Source organism: Schistocerca nitens, chromosome 6, assembly GCF_023898315.1.
Source record: "Schistocerca nitens isolate TAMUIC-IGC-003100 chromosome 6, iqSchNite1.1, whole genome shotgun sequence".
Taxonomy (NCBI): Eukaryota; Metazoa; Arthropoda; class Insecta; order Orthoptera; family Acrididae; genus Schistocerca; species Schistocerca nitens.
This window is the reverse complement of record NC_064619.1, coordinates 726,466,849-726,482,737: the sequence shown is the minus strand read 5'-3', so window position 1 is coordinate 726,482,737 and position 15,889 is coordinate 726,466,849. Positions and strand designations below refer to the sequence as shown.

The 15,889-nt window shown below is 38.8% G+C and overlaps 1 pseudogene; it reads right to left on the bottom strand.

The window, feature by feature from the left end:
- Positions 1–10,443: 10,443 nt before the first annotated feature.
- On the bottom strand, positions 10,444–14,606 carry LOC126263595 (AP-1 complex subunit beta-1-like; annotated as a pseudogene).
- Positions 14,607–15,889: the final 1,283 nt, after the last annotated feature.

Below are 15,889 nucleotides of genomic sequence, written 5' to 3'. Positions count from 1 at the left end.
TCAGAGTCACTCCAGTGTATTTTCCTTACCCAGATTTGCATAATCACACTAGATTTAACAATAAATATGTGAAAGACGTGAATTGGTAGAATGTAAGACATATGTTGGTAGTGTATGAAAACCGCTACTCATGTGGACAAATGCACAGGCTGCGCACTCAGTAACAGCAGGTGACTGACTGGCCGACAATGTTATCACAGCTATAGTTCACCTGTAATTTAAGTGAGTCGCATCAACAAGGAGTGGTGCCGTACATTCACCAACACTTCCCCGCATTCTAATCTGGTACGAAACTAGTGGGAAGTTTACTACTTAAACAAGACATTTTTCCGTAACTCGACACATGCAGTACTCTAAAAACTTTTATGCGTGTGGTGCGGCATTAGACAACAATCATAAAAAATTACCGTTTCATTCGAATTTCCACTTCTTCTGATGCAAGGCGACTGCACAACTTGTTATGAAAATTTTACACTTGGTGTTTTGCCTGGCAACAACAGTGATTTGCCTTTGTATAGTCAAAAAACCTGTGTTTACATTAGCAACACAGCCACGCTTAACCGTTCTGTTGTGTGTTACAACCATTCACCTTAATATTTCCGATTTGGAAATTCTAACGGGAATAGCTGTACTTAAAACTATCTCCACTTCTACGTCGTCGTTTGTAGAATGATTAGTAAGAATTTTAGAGTACGGTACGTTTCCAGTGTGGAAGATCAAACGCAATTATTGCTACTTTTTACTCAGAACTTGCATTATACATATAATTTATTTACGACCTGTTTCTGGTCATATAGTCTTTTCAGTGAAAATCATTTCAAAAACGAAGTCTCATGGCTTTACCTCAAACTATTCCTAAGCCGTGACGTATCTTTCTAGGTGGTGATGTAGACATATAGCATTCTCAAACCGAAAACATCAAATAAGTGATATGAAACACGTGGTTATCACACAGAAAAATTGATTTTTCCAATGAATAGCTTCAATTATCCAGAAACTATCTTCATTAAATGTAAAGATGGAATACAAAGCCATTTAAATATACGATTCTATTAAATATTACCTGCTGTTTAACGCGTCGCCTAGAAGACAACTAATAATTTCTCAGAGGGTGGTAACAATTTCAGATCGACCCTATTTACGGCAAAGTTAAATTCAGTTTTCGACACACATATTATAGTTAGATGTGAATTAAGAACGAAGCTCACATTTTGCTAACGAGTGAGGTTAGTTATTCCCATGAACAACTGAGACAAACAGTGTAAAATAAGCCTTAAATACTTCCTGCGTGGGAGTATGCGTGTTTCGCATGTTACATACTAGAATCTCCACTCCGGTTTAACACTCTGAATTGATTACAGGCGCTATTCTTCCGCATTCAGTACGTTTGTCGGCTCGACTTTAATCCTCCAAAAAGAATAACATCGATTTTGCAAAAGATACGACACACGCAACAATGAATGACAGTTGACGATTGCTAAGGTCATTTCCGCGGAAACGCATCCCTTCATTGATTTCAAGATGCCGGAGCGCGTCGGAAGTGTTCCTGTCGCTGTGCCCGAGGCGAAGAGGAAGCCGTACTACGTGCCGTGGCACGAGTACGGAAAGGTAAGTGATATGTTGCACACGGTGTCAGGTAAGGTACGTAGCAGTGGAAAGTGCACAGATTAGAAGCTACAGAATTCGGATGCAGTGTGCAGCGCTCGACTTTCATAAAACGACTTTAATACGGACTCAGCGGCTTTGGAAGTTACATCCAACGATATTACTGAATAGGAGAGACAAAGATACTGAAATACAGTGTAGTCGTTATTTCTTTGCTTGAAATGAGGGTCGATTTGCGTAGTTTTGTGTGCTATGCTGTTCGTAAATAGACGGAATGTAAAAGATATTATGTATAACTATCAAAGTTCCCTTCTCGTTGATACACATTTCGAAGTGCAAGGATTTAATCACTGTAGCTTCCATTTTGTATCTATTTTGCGTTTCAGTAATAATTTGTTGAACTGGCGTGAACTTACAGCGTGTGCAACTCATCCGTAGTACGTTCCTGTTGGTAATTCGTTGCCGTTCGTCGTAGCCAGTCCGGTGACAGTACACGATAGCAACTGAAAATCAATCACTTCGGTTTTTCCGATTTCAAGTCCATTTCCTAAACTGTGGCTAAAAATTGCTCCGAGTGGAAGAAAATATCCATCAACTTCGATTATTAAGTACAGGAAGCTACGAAGAAGCGGTGTTGTTTTTTATCCACATCCGATTAATTATTCGCCGTGTTCACTTCCTACCAAGCCCGTAGACACCTTTACCTTTTCTTGTGCGTCTCACATGTCAAACTAGCGTAGCATATGTAGCTGACTTGTAATCGTTGTTCATGTTTGTATCAGCAGACACTGGTTGTAAACACATTTGCCTAACATCAGTAATGTTACAATTCTCGCAACAAGTATGAGTAAGGAGTAAATGAAACTCGAAAACTATTTCTTAACCTCAGTTTGATAGACAGTCAAGAAGATGGTACATCCAGAAATGGGCCATCCGATCAAGTCTCAACGTGATGGGTTTGGTACACACGAGCACAAACTTAACATTAACTTTTAACCATAGTCAGGAATGCGATCTCACCATCCCCTCTACCCAATAACGATTAAACAAAAATGCGTTACGCCAGTGGATACACACCACATCATCATCTTCCTTTGAATAATTAGGCTCTTGGCCGTTCCAGACTTAACAAACAGAATCATTTCAGTCTTTTCTGAATTCCTCCATTAACTCTTTTCCCATTCGAATTGTATTTCATGGTTATATGGGGAATCTCGAATTCTCATGAGGTTTTGAGTCGATTTTTGTCGATTCATTTGATATTCATGTTCAAAATATTTAATTTCTGTTCTTTCATTTCCAATCACGTCTCTGTTCTTTATTTTTGTTGTCTCCAATTTTTTATTTACATAGTGTAACAAAGTAATCACAATCAACCATCATCATTAATTTCCGTTGGGCCTTTGTCCCATTTCAGCTCGGTGTCAGGTTTGTTACAAAATATTTGGCGATGTTAGTGTCAGAGGGTGGCCAGATGCCATTCCTCGCACACCTCATACCCCACCTGTAGGTGGGGTACACTAACGAGCCCGTTATCCACCTAGTGGGATGTGGAAAACCGCCTAAAAACCATATCCAGTCTGGCCCGCACACCTGCCCTCTTCAGTAATCTGCTGGGGGGGATTCGATCCAGGGCCCGCCCACCTACCCGAGTCCAGGAGGCAGCGCATTAACGCCCTCACCTAACCTGGCAGGTCTAACGAAGTAACCACCATCAGTTTATAAAATTTAGTACTCGTTTCTTTTTGCACCTTAGGAGTCAATTTTCTGTTACTGGTTCGAAAGACAGTTCGAGTATACATTTTATTTTCAATATCGTTTTCAACGTCGTTATCTAAGTTACAGATTTGAAACACTTCTACTAAAAATGAATTATCTACAAAAGATTTTTTTCTTGCTGGATATTTTGTTCGGAATGCCATTATTTTCGTTATATAATCTTAAGTCAGGTGGCGGAACATAGTCCTATTCACCTTTTAGAAATAACAGAAAATAATGTTTAACCTCTTTTGTTTTCGGATTTTCGTTTTTCCTGTCAGTATCTGTTCTACATGAACTGGGCGTTGTCTACTTTGCGTGAATTAACTTTCTTAACAGTTACAGCGCCTATGATGTAGACTATGAAAATAAGTCAAAATTCTTTATGAAACAGTTGTTTTATGTACAAGGAACAAATCATCACAAAAGATGCATTTCATTCTGTGTTTATAACAGTTGTATATTACTTGTGATGTATCATGATGGAAAACACCGTCTGCGTCGCTAAATTTATATATTTATTTAGCGGTTTCGATTGTAAATATATGTAGCGCTGAAACACTAATCATTCTAGCATACACCTTTGTCCCATGCCCCTAAACTTGTGTGTCCACCTTCAAGAAATGTTGATGTTGCTAAGGAAACCTCAATGATTTAAAAAAGTAGTAACGTGGAATGATTCGAGTTACCTCGGAAACCAGTTTGGGGGTAGTAAGCGAATACGTAAGGTAGATCCACAAATCACCAACTGCGTTTACAGTGACGTCAACGTGTTTATCGCATTACCGGCTATTAGTTTCGTATCACACAGTATCAATTTTAGTATCTTTCATCGCGTGTGTAATAATGACAGTTAAGGTTTCAGTCAACCTGTGGAGCGATGACTTGTACTCAACAACATGAACTAAGGTAACTCACAAAATTACAAAGAAATCATCGTACAGGTGATGCTGTCTAACGAGACATTGTGAATATATTTTACTTTCTTGTCAGCAGTGCTTCGAATTATCTGTGTACAAGGTAAAGCAGTCAGGAATGAGGCCCAAAATACAGGGCGAATCCGAACTCTTGAAGTTCTTGTGGGCAGTTTTTGAGTATTTCAGTATAAGAATTTCGTGGTCACCAACCCCTCGTTATAGAATAATAATGTAATGATGATTTATTCAACTTTTTCCCACATATACGTATATTTCTTTGAAAGGATCTTCACAACAGTAAAACACCCTGTGATATCCAATCAACAAACGTTTCGAAACAAAACAGCGTAGCGCAAAAACCCTTGGACAGTGCTAGAGTAGAGTGATGTGTTTTTCTGTTCTTCGTCAGTAAACTTACCCGCACTGCTGTCTGTCACTGTGACGCTGTCGCGAATCTAAACCCAGGCAGAAACTTAATGAACCCTACTGAATACAACATTGAGGACGAAGAGTCTAGCGGGCTTGTTACTATCAACAGAAAGTACGATGGATAAATGGTACAAAGTTGTTTGCAAACGAGACACACAGCACATACAGTGGACACTTGCAATGTTGCGCATATAATTTCCGTACAATACAGATACTAACAGAAACGGAAATAGGAAACCAAACGAAATGCAATTGCTCGGTAAAAAGCAACCAGAGCCCGTGAGTCACTCATAGCAAAATGATGAAAAAATGTACCTGTCAAACCTCCGAAGTTTTATCGCTGCAGTTCTACTTCACCTACCACGAAGAATCATGAGTTTAGGTAGCAGTCGACTGTGAAGTATATCAGAGTAATACACCTCTCGTAACTGCTATCCAATAGTTGTGAAAAGAGCCATCATGAAGCCATAATGCTTGCGTTCTTATAAAGACGCCTAGCCTTTCCTAACATCGCTATAATACAACGTGACTTTCATCTGAAAACAGAAATATTATTATACGGGATTTATTCGCAGTTGCGACCACGAACATAAATCAGTTCCGCCGCCTTACCGGGATCTGTGTCTTCTTTTCTTGCCAGCAAATGATGGGTTTTGGTGTATTATCGTGACACGAATAATGATTCATATTTATGTGCGCAGTGACATTCAACTGAAGAGTCTCGTTTTCTCACTATAAATTTCAACATAATACAGAAATAAAAATATATAGCGTCACTTCAGAAAATCATTTCCGTGTTATTATTTAGTAAACTGATAGGAGGTAGGTACATAACTAGATATATGACTAATAATCATACATTCGAAATGCTTTATACGTAATTTTCAGAATAATGTTAAAAGTTTTACTTAGCACATCGGTGCAAGCACGCTTTATCTTGTTCTTATTAATGATGGAACGAGATGAAATACTTTTTTATAATAATTATTGAACTGAACGTTGACAAAAATTTTGATGTAAGTCTTACAATACGTTGACTACTATTGAGAAAATACCGTCGCTTTTGATGTAGCATAATACCCCACACTTATTGCATTCTGTATCTCTGTTCCAAGTCCTATGTACTACTGCCGAATGTAGGTCCATTCCACCGCCATGCCCTACACGGATGCTATTGTTATGATTTACGAACTGTAGCAAAAATAATTACTTAGTACATTTACGGAAGCTGGCGTTCTTACTTTTTTTACATTAACAACATTACATGTCGTTTTGTCCTAATATCACTTAATTGGAGTAATTACTGAATTGAATATCGATCAAAAGATATGCTGAGGGTCTTGCAAACATTTACTGCTATTCATAAAATTCCGTGTCTTGCAATTTAGCGTAATACCCATTACTCATTGCATTCTGTATCTCTGTTACAGGTGATGAGCGCTGATGCAGAGTGTAGGGCCGTTCCACCTCTACGGCCTGTCCGGGAGCAAGACGTGGAGGTCTTGTTCAAATACCGTGAGTACCTTTTGGTGTTCTGTGGATACGAGTAGTAGGATTCAAGCAGTGTTATGGTTTTGATGATGTGGCTTCGTTACGGAGCTTACGTTTGATATCAGCAATTTGTTACCATATCCCAGCTGCGTCTGCTATTACAAACATGAAATGAATGTAGCGTTGCAACGTCTTTGTTACTTTGTTGTAGTCTGCTTTTTACGTAACGTGATCTGGGGATTCTGTGACGTTTTAGGGTATGAACTTTTTACACGTCATGTTCTCTTCATTAGCCTGATAGCTGAGTACCTAGGACAAAGTCCACGAATTGCGTCTGTCAGTGAGTGCACTCCTTCCTGATGGAACTTTCAACTAGATCCATGTGGTAGTAACAGAGTGAGAGAAAACGATGGGTAGATCTTTATAACTCTCCGTTTTAGAACCACAGTAGTGTCTGTCATATTTACACTAAATACTGTACTGCTAATGGGCAGTACACAGTCCTCTGAGATGGTCACTGGATTACCCCATAATTATTTTGATCAAGTCAAATAAATTTCTGTTTACAGATGGTAACAACTTCATTATCATTTGTCCACCAACTGTGTGAACAACGCTGGATAGCAGTAAGTACAAGAAGATGTATTCACCTTTTCAGGCATGCAAGGGCAATAATATTAAGATTTATAGAAGTCTATGTACATACTGCAATGGTGACATATTATTAGTCTGTAGTCGTCAATGACTGTGAGGTTTTGCAGGTAGATGTTGTTTAGACTTTTATTTTACAGGCCACTGCTACCGCCACGACGTGCAGTCTGAGCCGTCCCCGAGACCGGCGCTCACATATGTAGTACCAAACGTGGCAGCAGGTAAGGTGCAAGAGAGGCAAGGTGGAGGCGAAGCAGCCCGACAGCAGCCGCCGCAGCAGCACCGGGATGTGGCTGAGGCAGAGGGAGGTGAAGAGGAGGGGGAGGTGAGGGAGGCCGAGACCAGCCGCGGCCTGCTGCGGCGGCTGCTGGCCTGCTGCCTCTGCATTAGGCTGCCACGAGGCCGCAGGTCCAGGAGGACCAGCAGGTAAGTCCGGCCTGACGTGCCGTTTGTATAGAATTCTTCAGCGTGGAACTTGTCGTGTAGCGCATCTGAATTCGTCAATATGCTGTAATTACAGCCCCACACAGTGACCTCTATGATTGGAGGGAGTGGAGAAGGGTGGTTTGGGCTTATCCAAATGTATGTACTTAAGCTGTGTGCAGCGAATTTAGTACTACTTCTCATTCTTCAGAATTCTGAATTTAGAGAAATAGCTCAATCAAGTTCAAGTTACTCAAATATCAATGAGTTAGGGTTATTTAAGTGAGATAATCATATATATGTTTTAATCAAATTTAAGTAAACATAACTGTAAAACAGTTTTGCATGGCAGCAACATGCGTAATTTCTGGTATGAATAATTTGTCTAAAAAGGATGTTAAATATATGAATAAATAAAACAAAAAATATTTCATTAATTTCAGAGTTCGTCCTGAAGGAGCGCCGACACCTGGCAGTCAGGCTAAGGAACAGAGCCCTGCCAACAAAATCCTGGTATGTACAAGACTTACTAAACCTTTGTAAAGACATGTAAAAAGCTACTACTTGTCCAATAGCCGTTTCATTAGTTTCATTAGTACTTAACTGAGTTATGATACTTGGTATCCTTTCACCTGAAGAAAAATTGTGATATTCAGTTTATTGTACATATCACAACACAAGCCTAGCGAAGCTTAATTTAAATAAGACTAGCAGTAACTAGTCACTCAGTCTGTGTATGCAGAATAATCCATGAGACACAATGTAACCTTGGCTCTACCCATAAAAGAAATGATACTACGCAATTAAGGGAATGGTACAAAGTGAAATTTTAATATTATTATCCTTTTATACATTTCATTATTTTCTACAGAGAGCGATGTGGATAGTTTGATTTAGGATCCACAGCCCAGATCTTGCCACTCAAACGCCAGCTGACTTGATAGTAATCAGATGGTTGCCCATCTGGAAATATTTAGGGACGTTTTCCTGATTGGAATATGGCTGGAATTAAGGTCAGCTTGTGTAAATACTTATTTGCAACTGGGGAATAGGAGTAAATTTTAATTTATTTTTACCGAATATGACATTTCCTTAGACAAAATTTTTATAGCCTTGTTTTTGTAACTCAGTACATTTCACCATCTCACCTTTTGCAGTTTACCTGTAACACTCGTCAGGAATATCATCGAATCTGTCCTTTTACACATGCTTAAGAATATGACCTGATAATTCCTGCTGGGGCATGTTCGTCTCTAATCAGAAATAAAATGGTTTCAGTTTCCCGGTTCTGTCCTCTGTTTTTGGAGATTTTTCTTGGTTGTAAGCTACTGCAATCACCACTACGTTTTTCGAAACCAAGAAACCAGTTGTCTACATTAAACCCTAAGGGTAACACACAGGTCAAATTGTAACTTCGTTAGCTGTTGGCTGGTAACATCCAAATTGATGTGTTCTCATAAATATGTCAACCAGAAATGCTACATTTTTAGAACACAAGAAGTTGCGTTATACGTTGGGATTTCCTGCAGATAACGACGGACTGGAATGTTACATACTAGGATACAATCTGAAACACTCCTGTCTTTATACCTCTATGTCGCACGTTGATACATACAGAACAGTCGTCAAACGATAATGAACGAGTCGTAACGAACATAAAATTTTGCAATTGTCATGCACTTCTCTCTTTACCTGACGTCTTGATACACACGTTGTAGATACATTAATGAAAGTGTGTGTGAGTACTGACCATTTCGATTAGTTACAGATACAAGAAGATGCGTTAAAATAAACATACATTGTTTCTCATTGAAATCTTCATATGTTAGCATTTGGAAGCGCAGATCCTAGTGCATGAATTGTTGAAACACAAACAAAGTCCATAATTTTGTTGCCAAGCAGTATACAAACTGTACTTATTGGTAGTGTTTTAACTGGAAGAAGATAACAGTCTACAGTGTGAATCCATGGTGATACTACAAAGTCTCAGGATTGATAGAAAAAGGTAAATGTGTCAACGTAACGAAAGCGGCCATGGTCAGGAAACGGCTGAATTGAAAGTTATAAGCGCAAATTGCTCTGGTGTGTCTGGCAGTCGCCCCCCCCACTGCAGGCCCTTCGTTGGGAAAGAGCTAGAATTGATCGAAAAAAGCAAAGTGGTTCATTAAATATAGACTCTAACGTGCATACCTGCAGAGCTATGAGCAGTTGTTAACTTTTGCTACTGTGAAATACATTTCTTCTAGTGAACAACAACTGACAGCTCATTAGGTATGCGTTTTAGAGACGTTGTTTGCTGGATATTTTCGTTGTTTTGGTTCACACTACCTAATCAAAAAGACAACAAGCAAAGAATTTGCAGTAGAAGTGATATACTGTCAGAGGTATCAAAACTATTTTCGCTTGCAGATTTTGACTCTGTCGCTTCTGGACGAGGGTTTCATGCGTTGGATAGATATATTTATCCCTCTCCATCACCCTTGAGTGTCTGTAAGATCATCACGCCACCATTTACAACAATGATCTAACACTCAACACTCAATATAGAGAGACGTTTCTATTTAAACGGACCTAGCATTTCGTTAACCCTATACTGACTGCAGTGTCTTCATTTGTTGCAGGACGGAATTGTAGACGAGGTGAATAACAGAAGATCGGAAAATCGGTTTTCTTTTGGAATACAAATACTGACTACTCTTTGTTTTAATAGGTATATGTTTCATTGATGGCGAAAGTAAGCCTGAATTAATCTAACCGTGTTTTCCTGTTGCAGGAGACGTACTCGAAGGAGAAGCACGAGATGGTGTCGGCGTGGGTGCTGAAGCACTTCGGGAGCGCCCAGGACCGCTGCAGGTGGACGGAGGGGCTCCACGGAGGAGCCGTCAACACACCAGTGGCAGAGGTAACCTACTGCAGGAGCTTTAGCTATGCAAGCAGCGGTGACTAGAACAATTCATATATACTAGGCGCAGTAATGTTGTTATATACCAAAGACTAAATTGTTGTGTCTCAATCTGATGTGCAATTGAAATTTTGATGTGTGTGTTTACACCCGTAATTTACAGAATCAGAATATTTGATCAGCAACTAAACGATTCTAAATAGGTGTGTCTACAGATTCTGTTCCATCTGTTGTGTAGATATGCTTACTCATTTTAGTTTTTAAATGTCAGCCATGTCCCTGTAATACGAAACAACCAAAACAAAAACAGCACTTATTAAACCTCCCCACTAACGCCCCAAAATACATATAACTGTCCTAACAGGTCTCACATTTAAACAATGAATCAAGGGTTCAGAAGACTGGATATTGTTATCAGTTAAACTGTTGTGGAGCCAATGCGCTTCAAAAATGAAGACTGTGGAAAGTCATAAATTACCATTAAGTGTAATCGGAAAGGTATTTTTCATACAAGAGAATAGAATATTTTGAGTTACAGATGTGCACCTGTAATAGCAGAACCGCAACAGTTGTTGATGATTCAGGTCTTTGGATCAAAAATACAAATTAAATCCAAGTTATTGTCAGTGACTGCCAAACGACTTCGTTTGAATATTATTCCAAACTTTCATTAACAGATTTGTTCTAAGAGAAAAGCCCATTTAAAGTAAATTTTTATTTATTACTAGCAAAAGCGGATTTTTAAGTGCCTCGTTAAACGCTGTGGATTTTAGTCAACTTTTCACGAAAAGTTTGCAGCTGTTTAGGGGACAGTGTCAAATGACCCCTACTGTGGTTTCAGGAGAGAAAGCTGTGTCAGGTGTCGTACGTTTGGTGGGTCAGCTCTGCCTGTCGTCGTAAACGTTGACCTACTCAAATTTTTTCAACGGAATGCAGTAGCAAAATGACGCCTTCTGGGTGTTACATACGAGCTTTCTGTGTATTCCATTAAACACGGATTCCTTCAGAAGTACAGTGAGGTAGGCAAATGTAGCTTGAAGGACAAAATATTAGTCACCATAATGGTAGTGAAAACCTTTGAGTTAAAGCCTGAATTATCCGTTGCTAGCCAGCCTGACTTTGAATTCCACAGATGTAATTGTAGTGTTGCGCTTAATAAATAATGCGTAGTACAAAATAACGAAAACAAATAACATATTAGTATGCAAGATATTTCCTCTCATAAAGCGTACCACTTCAAAGATAATGTTTTAATATCATACGTAGTAGGAAGCAAGAAAAATCTTGGAATGTACTTATCGCAGTTGAGTTATAGGTACTGGAACACAAGAAAGAGAAGTATGTGAATTAGTGAATATATTTTGATGTAAAATGTAAAAACAAATCCGTAAAACCATTACTTCCTTGTGAATCTGCATCAGCACAGGATGAATATATTGAGGATCTAGATCCTTTGAAACTTTTCAGTATTATTCTATCGTGGATTTTCTTTTCTTTGATATTTCCTTGAATCTCTGCCAAATTTAAAAATGCTGAGGGTCTTATTAACGCAGGATTGGTGACGACTCAAGTGTCAAATTAACTGATACCCTAAAGCAAATTAAAATAGTATTTTGGCGTTGTTTGCGTCTCAAGAAGAATAGAGGCAGACAATAAATAATTTTTTTTTATATCACTGATCTAAGAAATCTTAGCATACAGTAAAAACAGAATCTGAATAAGAATATCGGAAAGAAATAGTAGTCTGGCACTACTCATACGTGAGTGTAATGAGAGATCAGCATTAGCAGGATTACAGACATGCTCGTATAGACTAACGGGCTGTGAGCTAGCTGGCGAGGCATGGAGGTTGACCAGACACGAATGTAGTGCAAATATTGGACTCACGACTACTTGTCTGGTTCACCAGTAACGCTGAGTGTGGCTTTTATGCCGTTTTTCACGGTCGTTTGGGAGAATGCTGGGCTGATCTCCAATCTACAGCTCATAAAGGACACCATTCACAAACAGCTGCAAAACAAAGGTATACAGATCAGCGTTTGCAACATTCGCAGACAGGCGACAAACACAGCTTTCATCCGCTACGTTTATCTTATGGCTGCAGCCACAGGAAGGGTAACCTGCAAGAAAGTAAAAAAATAAAAACAAAAAATGCCAGATCACGAGAACCATGATATTCGACCACGCTATAAACGTTAGGAGAGAGAAGTTATACGTAGCAAGTGACATTCGTAGCAAGGATCGGAGAATTTATTTTGTATACATGTAAAATTAGACATTACTCACGTTCGTTTAGGAATTAAGCCCTTTAGCGTTACTTTGTTACTCTTACCGTTTTTAACGGTAACCGTTGAAATCGTATCGTATGTGATTTAACTGTTCAGTAGGCGAAAGTGTTTCAGTAAGAAAACCGAAAGACACAGAGTTCCCTTCATCCTTGAAGCGTAATTACCTCAAGTTAGTGGAGTGGCACAGCTTTCTCGCTGGGAAAAGTGTGTTATTCAATGGCTCTGAGGTAAGATGAAGCGCTTTTACAAAAAATATTAGGTTATCGATTATCAACTGATCGTCATGACATTCATCTTCAAACGCGGACGTTGCAATTGACCAGAAAAGTATAGTTAATGTATTTCAAGGCAAGCCCGAAATCACTATTCAATTTTAAACAGAGAATAACAGAGCTTATAACTATAACCTATGTAAGCGACAAAAATTATTTGGAAAATTTCATTTTATAATTTTAGGTATATACTGTGTTACAAAGGGTTACAAAAACATCCATTTTGCAATCATTGTCATCAGTTACTCAAAGTTTTACGATTCATCTTAGAGCCTGTGTGGTCTGATAACGGATTATCCTCTGTCCATTCCTTTAAAAGAACCTAATGGAGAGTTTGCAGCGAAGATTCGAGAACCTCTTACATGAAGCCCCAAATGTTTTCGTTACACCACCGAAATTTGATAAACCAACGTCTGATCACATCAAAAGATATCTGACATAAGAAAAAATGTGTCAAGCTTTTCCTTGCACGTTATCATTACTGTAATGATTTGGCATTATCAGAAAGAGTTACCAATTATTTTCAATTGATATCTTACACATGTGTGAAATGGTAGAGAAAGACTAAAAATCATGAATTTTTAAAGAAAAATATCATTTCGAAACATAAAGAGAAGCTACATAAAGCAAAGACTTAGAAGCATAATGAACATGAACGTATTTCAATTGGATATGTTGAAAATACTCCTACAGCACTTTTGTGTAACATATTTCATAAAATGGCGTTCCAGGATGCAACTTTATTACATATGGATGGATAAGGAAAGAGAATGTCTCTGATAGACGATGTAACGGAAATTTTAATTTCTCCAAATTTATTGATAGTGGTGGGATATTTTGTAGAAATATTCATTTTGTACCAGCTTAACATATATTGGGTCATTGTACTTCACAAAGAACACTTTAATTTCATGTTTTAATATATCAGGACGTTTCTGTACAATGAGGTTGATATTTCTAAGTGCAACATACTGGACCTCTGGTTCCGAAGAAAGCAGTGTCACCAGTGGAGGAGCTAGCTTCTTTGTGAGTGTTGACACAAAATCAGAATCTGATGGAAGCATCTCCATAAATTTCATTAATACCTTCACTGCAGACAAGACAACTGCAGCATTTGCATGGGCCAAACGAGGAGTGATCCGCTCACAGATGCTTTGGGCTTCCCTATCATCCTTTGGACTGTAATTTGCAAGAGAATCTAGAATGAAGACTTGGCCCCACTCTGTACATTCATTAAGAGCTGTTAATAGTTTGTTTATGGTCTGTGCATTCATTTCAATGAGTGGAGAGCCACTTGCACTTGCTTCATTTATTTCAGAGAGAGCAGCCACAGCATTAGCAACCACCATAGGATTGGAGTCAGAAAGAAGATCTTTCAGCTGATCAAGAAGTCCCTGGTCTTCAACCAACTGGGCATTGATATCATACAGTTTGGCAACACACACAGCAGCAGTTTTTCTAACATATGGATCTTCATCTTTGAGGCACTTACGCAAAGGCTCACAAAGATATTCAGTTATTTTGTCAACTCTAGTGCAGCCCATTGTTCGAACAGCCAGGGCACGGATTAAAGGATTTGGATCTTCACAATCCTTTACAAAAGTGTTTACTGCCATTATTGCCATGTCAGGCTGACTCTTCGCGTAGTTCATCAAATATAAATACACTAGTTTCTTCAGTTCGAGATTGTCAGTCTGCATACAATTAACGACATCAGGAAATAAAGCAGAAACATCTTTTCCTACTGTCATTGAAGCAATAACTTTTTAACAGCTTCCCGCTTCTTCTCTTTCTTATCATTGTTAAGTTCAGATTTCAGTCCAAATATTTCACCCTTTTTTGATGTGGTAAAATACTTTGAGTCAGTCATGGCTGGATGCTAGTTTCCTCGCTTGACAAGTTCCCACCCCACACAGTTCTATGTGGCCACACATTTTTTTCTTCACCATGCACCAAATTAAATTTGGATTGTGTTGTTACTGCTAAGTGAAAATGGGCAAAAACCGAAAAAACATGTTTTGCAATATCTGGGCCAATTTACATACCCACCAAATATCATCAAGACCATTTATTTACATCTGTGATATTTACCTTGTTAGGCAGCGAGTCAATATTTTCGCAATCTCCAAGCATGTTATATTTTGTCGACTGGACAAAAATACACGTGTCGTCACCTCACACCACCTGAGGCTTGTAAAATGCAGAGTCATCAATATTAGTTTTCTGATGGTTTTCTGTCCACTCTGTGACGCCTGACAGCAATTAGATGTGAGAAGCGATTAAGTTGAGGATTCTTTCGGTCTCTGCACGTACAGAAACGCTGATTTACGATATATTTTTGATAAATATGCTGCTGGGTGTTTCATATTTTTGAATCCCCTTTAAAATACTACAAAACCCAGGAAGTTACGATCTTTACGTAATTTTTGGATAAATTTGATTGTGCGTGAGCATGAGTGCGCACGCGCGTGTGTGTGTGCGTGTGTGTGTGTGGGTGTGTGTGTGTATGCACGAGCTTTTGTTTTGAAAGCGAAATGAACCTTCTCCTGAAAATTAGGTGCCTACTTTGTAAAAGAGATACCACATACAAGGAGTACGTTTTAAATATACTTCCCTTATTCATTGAATCTACGAGTACTTTCAGACTGGTTGCCTCATTTTCGTACTACACGATAATAGAGTAGTATAAGTCAGCATGTGACGTATTTGTAAAGGGCGTCAAGACTCGCTGCTGCGTGATATTAATTTCTGTTTTTCTTCCCCTTCTCTACCGATCTGTTGCGACTATACTGTCCTACTAATACAAAAAAATGTATAATGATAGTAATGTCATCCATTTGTTATAAAAAATAATTGTCACAGGTGTTCTGTCTCATAAAAGTAATTCCATTGATCACGACGGATCAGTAATCAATAAATGTGATGTACACGAAACTCGCAGACTTACCCCTCCACATCAGGACTTCCAATACTATGGAAGGCTTTTGGACAATTCCTTGACTTAGCGAGATCCTAGGAGTTTTACGAAAATTTTTAAGCTCTGAGCCAGTTACCCACAGGAAAAGAGTGAAAGCACATTCGTGACTGTGTCCTGCCGTCAACAAACAGCAGTCTTTAGCAAAATGATTCTCCTGTCCAGGAATCCTGAGAATG